General features: G+C 46.4%; 1 long non-coding RNA gene across 1 annotated transcript; it reads right to left on the bottom strand.

Annotated features, from left to right (window-relative positions):
* Positions 1-523: 523 nt before the first annotated feature.
* LOC311338948 lies at positions 524-1,825 on the bottom strand. Its single transcript, XR_014633188.1, has 3 exons — positions 1,793-1,825; positions 1,100-1,160; positions 524-737 (listed from the first exon to the last, which is right to left on the bottom strand). It is a non-coding gene; the product is annotated as an uncharacterized lncRNA (long non-coding RNA).
* Between the last annotated feature and the right edge of the window lie 8,599 nt (positions 1,826-10,424).

Below are 10,424 nucleotides of genomic sequence, written 5' to 3'. Positions count from 1 at the left end.
ACGTTGGAACGTGCTCCGTGGTTCTCAGGTGCAGGAACCAGGTTGGGTTCTAGTTGCTGAGAGGGACAGCCCTCACATCTCGCCCCCCGGTGTGTCTCCTTGAGGAGTCCCTGTCTCCATCCTGAAGGACGTTCCAGTTCATGTAACTGACGTGACGACGGCCTCTTAAACACTCGGGTTCCCCTGAGGGGGAACGTCTACAGAACTGAAGGCCTCAAACAGCGCAGAACCCTAGCATGCATCTCTGGTCAGTCAGACCACACCCTTATCAGTAGGACAACACACACGGGATGTGATGCAATGTTGAGGAATTTAGTAGGAAAGTGGACGGAAAAAGTATTTTCTAGGGACGAATGAGAGGCATGAGAACGGGGGGGGGGGAGAGAGAGAGAGAGAGAGAGAGAGAGAGAGAGAGAGAGAGAGAGAGAGAGAGAGAGAGAGAGAGAGAGAGAGAGAGAGAGAGAGCCTACAAGGGGCGGGGCAGGGCCTACGAGGGGTGGGGCCTATGAGAGGCGGGGCCTACGAGGGGCAGGGCAGGGCCTATGAGGGGTAGGGCCTATGAGGGGCGGGACAGGGCCTATTGGGGGGGGGGGGGGCAGGTCCTACAAGGGAACCGGTTAAAACTAAACGCTGTCAGCCCACAACATTAAAAGAAAATGTGGTGACTTACAGTTCGCAGTTTCTTCTTCTTCATGGTTCGATCGTTATACTCACAGAATCAGTTTCTTCTTCTTGAGCTGTGAAGGAGAGCAACGACATTAGTTTTACAGCTAGTTGTGTGTGTGTGTGTGTGTGTGTGTGTGTGTGTGTTTTGATTAGTGATTAATCCTATCAAAATAAGTTATTAGAATAAGTTATTTTTCCCATTTAACTACGACGGTAACCGAATGCGGTGTCATTGTGTGACGTCATGGCCCCGCCCCCTACGTCTTCCACCAACTCCATCATGGAGTCATTGATAAACATCAGCAGCCCCGTCACCCGGCGAAAAATATCAATGAACTCAATTAAAAACAGCTTACGACGAATTACATCCAGAACTACCATTATTAAACATATCAAACTATTAAGATCAATTGTAAATAAATGTCCTACTCACAGCAGGTCCGGATGTAGCGGGCCGTTTACTTCAAAAAGTGTTGGTTAACCCGACGGTCAACCTGGAGAACAAGGACCAGACGGATCATTAGTGACATTCATAACTTGAACGGGACGTTTCTAACCATGCTTCGGTTCTAAAATGACGTCAATATTACCCGTATAATGGAGACGGCTCAGCATCTTCTTCAATCTAACCGGTTTGATGGAGTCAACAGCTGACTGAGCGCGAGCAGCAGCAGCACAGTGAGGCTCAATGGAGACGCAGCGCGAGCCGCACCGAGACCCGCCAAACAATCAGCGGATAATCAGCGGAACGACACGCAGGTGTGCGCCGCCATGTTATTCATTCATTAAAACATTTAATCCATTACGTTTACATGTGATACTTTGAAACATCTGAATTTGTTCTTTATTACTTGTAATTCAATGCGTGTGTGTGCCCGTGTGTGTGTGTGTGTGTGTGTGTGTGTGTGTGTGTGTGTGTGTGTGTGTGTGTGTGTGTGTGTGTGTGTGTGTGTGTGTGTGTGTGTGTCCGTCAAAGCGCGCCTCCATCATGGAGTCATTGATAGGCCCGTGACGATGCGAAGAATACGAATGAATTAAAATAATGTAATAATAATTAAACTTATGAAGTAGGCCTGGCAAAAAAAAGAATAATTAGAATAAATAAATCCATAACTGTTGTACTTACAGCAGGTCCGGAGGCAGTGGGCCGTTAACTTCAGAAGAGTCAGTCCACCTGGTCGACAAAAGGACCGCATTCATCATTAATAACTCCTCATTAAAACCGGAGACTTAACGAGTCACAGTTATGACTTTAAAACCGACATTTCCAACTATTTTCAAGTTCAGTCGGTGGAATCGGGTCACAGTTTACCGTGTGTGAGTCCGGAGCCGTTGGGCGGCTCAACGTTTTATTCAAACTGACCGGTTTGATCTGGTGGACTAACGGCTGAGGGAGCGAGACGCGGAGAAACCCGCCCAACGACCGGAGGAACTACATGCGTCATGTTTTTAATTTATTTTAAAAGTAATTACATTTTGTGAATTGAAATTAAAATATTGTATTCATGACGGTTAGGCCTACATGTGTTAATATGAAACGTTTGAATTTCTTCTTTTTTTTAATCCAAACAACGCGTTTCAAGGGGAGGAGTGGGAGGAAGGTGTGTGTGTGTGCAGTAGCGGACCTACCATTAAGGCGGAGTAGGCGAATGCCTTAGGCCCCCAACCAGTAGGGGGGCCCCCAACCAACCTCAAATTTTATTTGATTTTATTTTTTAAGTACACAAACAGAGACGAAGCAAGACGAGTCTAAACACGAAAAAATTAAATAAACGGTTAGGAAAAGGGTTAGGAAATAAAGTTACCCAAGCAGCTCAAATAAAAGAAAAAAGCGAAAAAGACGCAGATAAGTATTTGGCAACGCTGCCAAAGATGACACACTTTTTAACGGCTATTGTTGGGGATACAGACAGGAACAACAACGTCCAAAGCGTTGAACATGCCGCTACAGCAGCAGCAGCTAGCTGTGAAGTGGCGCTAGGTGAAGACATCAATAAGTAGGACTCTGTGTCAGAAGCGTGTGATGTGGAGAACAATCTATCTTTTTTTCTCTCTCTCTCTCTCTTTATATATATATATATATATATATATATATATATGTTTGTTTGAAATGTTCAATCTCAAGTGCAATGCCAATTGCAACCTCACACATACAAAGTCAATTATTCCTCTAGGCAATATTTGCTGAGTATATGGCTGTTTGTGATGTTTTGCTAAGTAGGCCTAATAAACAGTGCTGGCATTTTGGCAAAGACAGGTGTTATCTGAAACCTTATTTTCTGTTGGGTTCCATCGTGACTATTAGTTCGTGTAGTGCTACACTTTGTGTGTTCTGTTTTTCATCTTCATTTTGGAGTAAAGAAGTGCTCCGCACACGCAGAACACGCACTGCGCGTAGGGCACCAAGTGCCTGGGTAGGGGGCCCAAAATTAAGGTTGATAATTATTATATTACAATTTCCCCGGACGTACAACCCCCCCAGGGTTTAAAGGGGAAGTTTTTTCTTCTTCATGAGCAGCAGCATTCACGTTGCGACTCTTATCAAAGAGTCACTCTTATCAAACATTTTAATAAATTGTTTGTTTAAATTGTTCGGCCACTAGGCGGGTCTGAACTATACTTGACCGCCACCAAACCAGTAGTCTAGGAGAGGATCCCAGTCTCACCAGTGACTCACCACCTCAACCAGTGCTCTAGGAGAGGATCCCAGTCTCACCACCTCAACCAGTGCTCTAGGAGAGGATCCCAGTCTCACCACCTCAACCAGTGCTCTAGGAGAGGATCCCAGTCTCACCAGTGACTCACCACCTCAACCAGTGCTCTAGGAGAGGATCCCAGTCTCACCAGTGACTCACCACCTCAACCAGTGGAACCATCGCTTGAGAAGGAGAGACGCTCACTCTTCAAACTGTCACTTCCTCCTCGTATTCAGAAGGATCTGTCATAACGTTACTGGTTTTCAGGTCATCTGTCACTTGGACTAAATTTACATGAAATAGCTTTATGTTAATTGTGGGACATCTAATAAAGAAAATAATAAGGCCCGTCTAGGTGTGTCATTGATATACGTCATCACGGGGAAGAGCCCAGATGCTAGCTCATGGTTGAGCCAACTTCAGTTTGCTAGGGTGTCATCTTCTTCCGGGGCGCTCCTCAGCGTGCGACCCAGCAGTCTACCAGTCTCGTAGTAATTTTTAAACTTACTTTGTACTCGTGAAGTGTTTCTTGTGTGTGTGAATGCGAAAACTGTCAGTGATTCAGCCATGCTAACTACGGGAGCACTCCTGGAACTTTTAGTGATCATTTCCACGATGACCCTACTGTCGGGATCCACCTGTTGTGAGTCGAGTGGACGCGGAGCTCCGGGAAGAGCTCTCAGCAGAGAGTTTCTCCTCTCACTACAGACATCAACAGCCGGCGTGATTCCAGACGACATCCCAAGAGAGCTGTGCAAGCCGGCCCAACAGCATCGGAAAAGGAGAAGGAGAGGTGGCCTACGACGGAGAATCAAAAAGCTTCGGCTGGATAATCGCCGCAAGTTACACCCGCTCCCTACCATACTGCTCTCAAACGCACAATCTATCCGTAACAAGATAGACGAACTGGAATCATGGGCCAAGTTCGAACGAGAAATTGGAGAAACGTGTCTACTCGCTTTCACGGAAACATGGCTCAACGACTCCGACCGGGACGAGGACTTGACACTAACTGGGTTTGGAGCCCAATTCGTCTAGACAGGTCACCGGAGATAACTGGCGTGGAGGAGGAGTGTGTTTATACATCAACGAGAGGTACTGTAACACCGTTAAAATCAGGGAGAGGATATGTACCGCTGACTTAGAACTGCTTTCAATCTCACTCCGCCCGTATTGCCTCCCTCGAAAGTTCCAACAACTATTCTACACGGTTGTCTACGTTGACCCGCGAGCCAACGCGCCAGCTGCTGCCCAGCTGATCGCCGACACAACGCACAAACTGGATGAACTTTGCCCCGACGCACCCAAATTCATCCTTGGGGATTTTAATAAATGTGGCTTGAGTAGAACATATATATATAAAAATACCACTATTGACCTCTGCTATGGGTCAATAGGTGGAGCTTACCGTTCCATACCCATGCCTGCCCTAGGGGCCTCTTATCACAACAGTGTTTACCTCATGCCAGTGTACAAACCATCCTTCAGGCGCTTAGAACACAAGGAGAGAATGGTGATCGGAGGACAGTATCTCCTCTCTCCAAGCATGTTTGGAGTGTACTGAGTGGGACTGTTTTCTGGATAGCACAGATAATATTGATGAACTAGTAGACATTATTTCGTCATACATCACATTCTGTGTTGACTCAGTCATCCCAACCAGGAACTCTGTCAATTTACCCAGTTAACAAACCATGGGTTACTAAAGAACTTAAATCTGTGATGAATAAGAAAAAGAGGACATTCTACACTGGGGACCCCTGGGAGAAAAAAAGAGCTCTCCAAGGAAGTGAAAAAAGAGATTAGGAAGGCCAAAATGAAATATAGAGAGAAGGTTGAAGAACTGGTTGGGGGCATTGAGCCAGAGTGGGCGGTGTTCAAAGCCTCCATTGCTGAAGCTGCGGTGGTGAGCTGTGGCCTCAGGGTCTTAGGTTCCTCAAGGGGCGGTAACCCTCGGACACCGTGGTGGACACCGGTGGTCAGGGAAGCCGTCCGACTGAAGAAGGAGGCCTTCCGGGGTATGTTATCCCGGAGGACTCCGGACGCAGTTGCAGGGTACCGGCGGGCTCGAAGGGCTGCAGCCGCTGCCGTGTCGGAGGCTAAGCAGCGGGTGTGGGAGAAGTTCGGAGAGGACATGGAGAAGGACTTTCGGTCGGCACCAAAGTGTTTCTGGAAGACCATCCGACACCTCAGAAGGGGGAAACGGGGAAACATCCAAGCTGTGTACAGTAAGGGTGGGACTCTGTTGACCTCGACTGAGGAGGTAGTCGAACGTTGGAAGGAACACTTTGAGGAACTCCTGAATCCGACTAACACGTCCTCTATGATGGAGGCAGAGCTCGAGGTTGATGGTGGTTCATCGTCAATTTCCCTGGTGGAAGTCACTGAGGTAGTTAAACATCTCCGCAGTGGCAAAGCCCCAGGGATTGATGAGATCCAGCCAGAAATGCTAAAAGCTCTGGGTGTTGAGGGGCTGTCTTGGCTGACACGCCTATTCAACATTGCGTGGGAGTCGGGTACAGTGCCAAAGGAGTGGCAAACCGGGGTGGTGGTTCCCCTGTTCAAAAAGGGGGACCGGAGAGTGTGTGCCAATTACCGGGGTATCACACTTCTCAGCCTCCCTGGGAAAGTCTACTCTAAGGTGCTGGAAAGGAGGGTTCGGCCGATTGTCGAACCTCAGATTGAAGAGGAACAATGCGGTTTTCGCCCTGGACGTGGAACTACGGATCAGCTCTTCACTCTCGCAAGGATCCTGGAGGGGGCCTGGGAGTATGCCCATCCGGTCTACATGTGTTTTGTGGATTTGGAGAAGGCATATGACCGGGTCCCCCGGGAGAAACTGTGGGAGGTGCTGCGGGAGTACGGGGTAAGGGGTTCACTCCTCAGGGCCATCCAATCTCTGTACTCCCAAAGCGAGAGCTGTGTCCGCGTTCTCGGCAGCCAGTCAGTTCCGTTCCCGGTGGGTGTTGGCCTCCGCCAGGGCTGCGCCTTGTCACCAATCCTGTTTGTGATATTCATGGACAGGATATCGAGGCGTAGTCGTGGTGGGGAGGGGTTGCAGTTCGGTGATCTGAGGATCGCATCACTGCTCTTTGCAGATGATGTGGTCCTGATGGCATCATCGGCCTGTGACCTTCAGCACTCACTGGATCGGCTGGCGGCCGAGTGTGAAGCGGCTGGGATGAGGATCAGCACCACTAAATCTGAGGCCATGACTCTTAGCAGGAAACCGGTGGATTGCCCTCTCCGGGTAGGAAATGAGTCCTTAGCCCAAGTGAAGGAGTTTAAGTACCTCGGGGTCTTGTTTGCGAGTGAGGGTACGATGGAGCGTGAGATTGGCCGGAGAATCGGAGCAGCGGGGGCGGTATTGCGTTCGCTTTACCGCACTGTTGTGACGAAAAGAGAGCTGAGCCGCAAGGCAAAGCTCTCGATCTACCGGTCGATCTTCGTTCCTACCCTCACCTATGGTCATGAGGGGTGGGTGATGACCGAAAGGACGAGATCGCGGATACAAGCGGCCGAGATGAGTTTTCTCAGGAGGGTGGCTGGCTTCTCCCTTAGGGATAGGGTGAGAAGTTCAGTCATCTGGGAGGAACTCGGATTAGAGCCGCTGCTCCTTTGCTTAGAAAGGAGTCAGTTGAGGTGGTTCGGGCATCTGGTAAGGATGCCCACTGGACGCCTCCCTTGGGAGGTGTTCCAGGCACGACCAGTGGGGAGGAGACCCCGGGGAAGACCCAGGACTAGGTGGAGAGATTATATCTCAACACTGGCCTGGGAACGCCTCGGGATCCCCCCGTCAGAGCTGGTCAATGTGGCCCGGGAAAGGGAAGTCTGGGGCCCCCTGCTTGAGCTGCTGCCCCCGCGACCCGACCCCGGATAAGCGGACGACGATGAGGTGAGATGATGAGGTTGAAGAACTGTATAGTGGGGGGGACCTCAGAGCTGCATGGATGGCATCTATAAATCTGAATTCTTGTGAATCCAGGCAGCCGATAACTGTTAAAGGTGTTGATGTCTCTGATTTGCCAAATGCTTTTAAATTTTACTCACGGTTTGAATCATCTGATTTCTCTGAGAACATTCGTATGTGGAGGGACTCTTTTGTCCCTGACAATGACATTGAGATAACCCAGGAACAAGTAACAACCCTGTTTAAAAGAATAAATATTAGGAAAGCTGCTGGCCCTGATGCTGTTTGCGGACGCACGCTGCGTTACTGTGCTGACCAGCTTAGTGTGGTTCACTCCACTCTTTAATATGTGTGCTAAGAAAGGCCAGATACCTCAGATATGGAAGAGGTCCACTATTATACCAGTAGCGAAATCAAATCATCCCAAAGAGCTAAAAGACTTCAGACCAGTAGCACTTACATCATTGGTAATGAAAAATTTTGAGAAAATTATTAAGGATGAAATCATGTCTCTGGTCAGTGGTAAACTTGATCCATTACAGTTTGCCTATCAAACGGGGAAAAGTGTAGATGATGCAAAACTCTTCATTCTAAATACAATGTATAAACATTTAGAAAAGCCTGGATCACATGTTAGACTATTATTTGCTGACTTTTCTTCTGCTTTCAATAAGATGCAGCCACATTTTTTAATTGAGAGACTAGCTGCTGAGTTTCAGTTACCTCATCAGATACTGTTGTTGCTTTTACATTTCTTAACAGACAGAACTCAGAGGGTCTCTGTAAATGGACACTTATCCCATGCCATTACTTCCAATACTGGTTCACCCCAGGGTTGTGTACTCTCACCCCTGTTGTTCATTATGTACACAGATAGCTGTAGGTCCTCTCAACAGGGAAGTTATCTAGCCAAATTTTCAGACGACACTGCATTGCTATCCCTCTTTCAAGGTTCACATTGCAGCCATGGCCTTGCTTTGACATCATTTGTTAAATGGTGTGATAACAACTTCTTAGATCTAAATGTAGAAAAAACAAAGGAGCTAGTCATAGATTTTAGGAAAGTGAAGGGAGAGCCCAAACCGAGTGTTATCCATGGGGAGGAAGTCCAACTCGTAGACACCTACAAATACTTGGGCACAGTATTTGATAACCAGCTCAAATTTCTAACTAATACAGAGGTAATTGTTGAAAAGGGACAGCAAAGAGTCCATCTGCTGAGAATGCTGAACTCTTTCAGTGTCTCTAAAGTTATTCTGAGAATTTTTTACCAATCTTTTATTGAGAGTCTTTTAACTTTTTCACTTATATGCTGGTTTAACAGCCTGTCAGTGAAGGACAGAAATAGTTTAAATAGTATTGTAAAGATCTGTTCTAAGATCACTGGAATCCAGCTCAAGAGTATAAGCTCATTGTGGGACAAACATGCAGGCCAGAAAGCTAAATGTATTATCAGTCAGCCTGACCATCTCCTCCGTGAGGAATTCACACTAATGCCCTCAGGGAGGCGCTTCAATCAGACCAAGAACAATGAGGTACTCCCACTCTTTTATCCCTGCAACCATCAGGTTGCTAAATGATAAAGGTTAGGAGTAAGTGGAGAGCACACCAGTGTTTTCAAGTGCAGGGTGGTTGTTTACTGACTGAAATGACTACTGAAAGGAATTGTGAGTTGAATGTGTGTGTTGGGACTGCTGTTGATATATGTTTTTGTTTGTGTCTACCTCTTATGCTATTTATAGTATTTATTAAGTAATTTATTTTTGTGAGACTGGTAACTGCGAACTGAATTGCCCATTTTGGGATAAATAAAGTCTAATCTAATCTAATCTAGATTAGCTAACAGTAGTTCTCTCTAACGTCTCTTGTGAATGTGATGTTTATATATTTGTGTTTCCTTGTTGAATTGTCTCTCCACTCCCACATCCTGGATGTTTTAGTTTCACTAATAAAAACACAACGCCGTCCTTCTGGATCCTTCTTGTGCGGCAGCCATCTTAGGTTGTAGTTTTCCGTAGCCACCTAGAGGAGGTACATCCTCCAATGACACACCCTCTTGTGATGTCACCGTCTCTCAACAGCTACAAAACATCTTGTAGGGGGAAGGAGACTGTGACATCACAAGAGGGTGTGTTACTGGCACCTCTTGATGCCAACCAAACCGTTCCTAACGAGAGGAGATATGTGTTATGTCAATGAGTTTGGCTGCCAGTCAGGAGAAGGCCTCACCAGGAAATAGCTGCTGCTGGAACCGCCCTGACGACCGACTGACACCATGAGACACATCTTCATCAGGGAGAAACCGACTCCAGCCTTAAGATACAGACCAGCACATAGGAATCAGACAACATGGACCTGCCACCCTTATGGACCCTTTATCACATTATTGAATACATTCAGTTAATAATCAGTGGAACTTCACCCCTACCAGAGCAGACTGGATATGAACATTCAACATTATCACTTATTTATTACATTTATCTTCTTTTATGTCCAGTCTTTTCCTTTCTTACTCTTAATAATGAGCAGAAACAGTGAAGAAGATAACTAAACCGGTATAAACCTGTACTGTTTTAACCTTCTGTGTTTAAAATGCTTTTCCAATGAAAACCCATTAAGGTGAAGGTCAGCTAATGTGAAGGTTAGCTGACCTTCACATTAAGGTGAAGGTCAGCCACCGTCTCGCTGTGTTTGAGATCAACAGAGTGATGGTATGAATGGAGGCGCGGCCGCCACAGGTTTGGTATGAGGAAGAAGACGTGTGGTGAGGATTAGATCTTTGTGAGATTGTACTGATCACCTGGAACACAGGAGAGGCCTTCTCTAGGTCACGTGTTTCTATTCTCTACATTATCCACATTTCTCTCTTCATGGAAATCATGGGAACACTTTACAATAAGGTACATTAATACATTAAATACCTTAATAATAAAACATTAACCATGAATTTACATTAGTTAATGCAGTCATAAGCATTAACAGTTAATGAATAGTAATCATTTCATAATGGTGTTCATGTTTACTAATAGTGTCCCTGTGAACTAAATACACACGTTAACCGTATTAAGTTTCCCATGCTGATAGTGTATAATACTGGTTATTACTGAATTCACTAATGTTAATGAATGTTTCATAAAGAAGGACCAGGAGAA

The sequence above is a fragment of the Micromesistius poutassou genome (genome assembly GCF_964030765.1).
Source record: "Micromesistius poutassou genome assembly, chromosome: 1".
Classification (NCBI taxonomy): domain Eukaryota; kingdom Metazoa; phylum Chordata; class Actinopteri; order Gadiformes; family Gadidae; genus Micromesistius; species Micromesistius poutassou.
The sequence above is the reverse complement of the archived record's forward strand: the minus strand, read 5'-3'. Positions and strand labels throughout refer to the sequence as shown.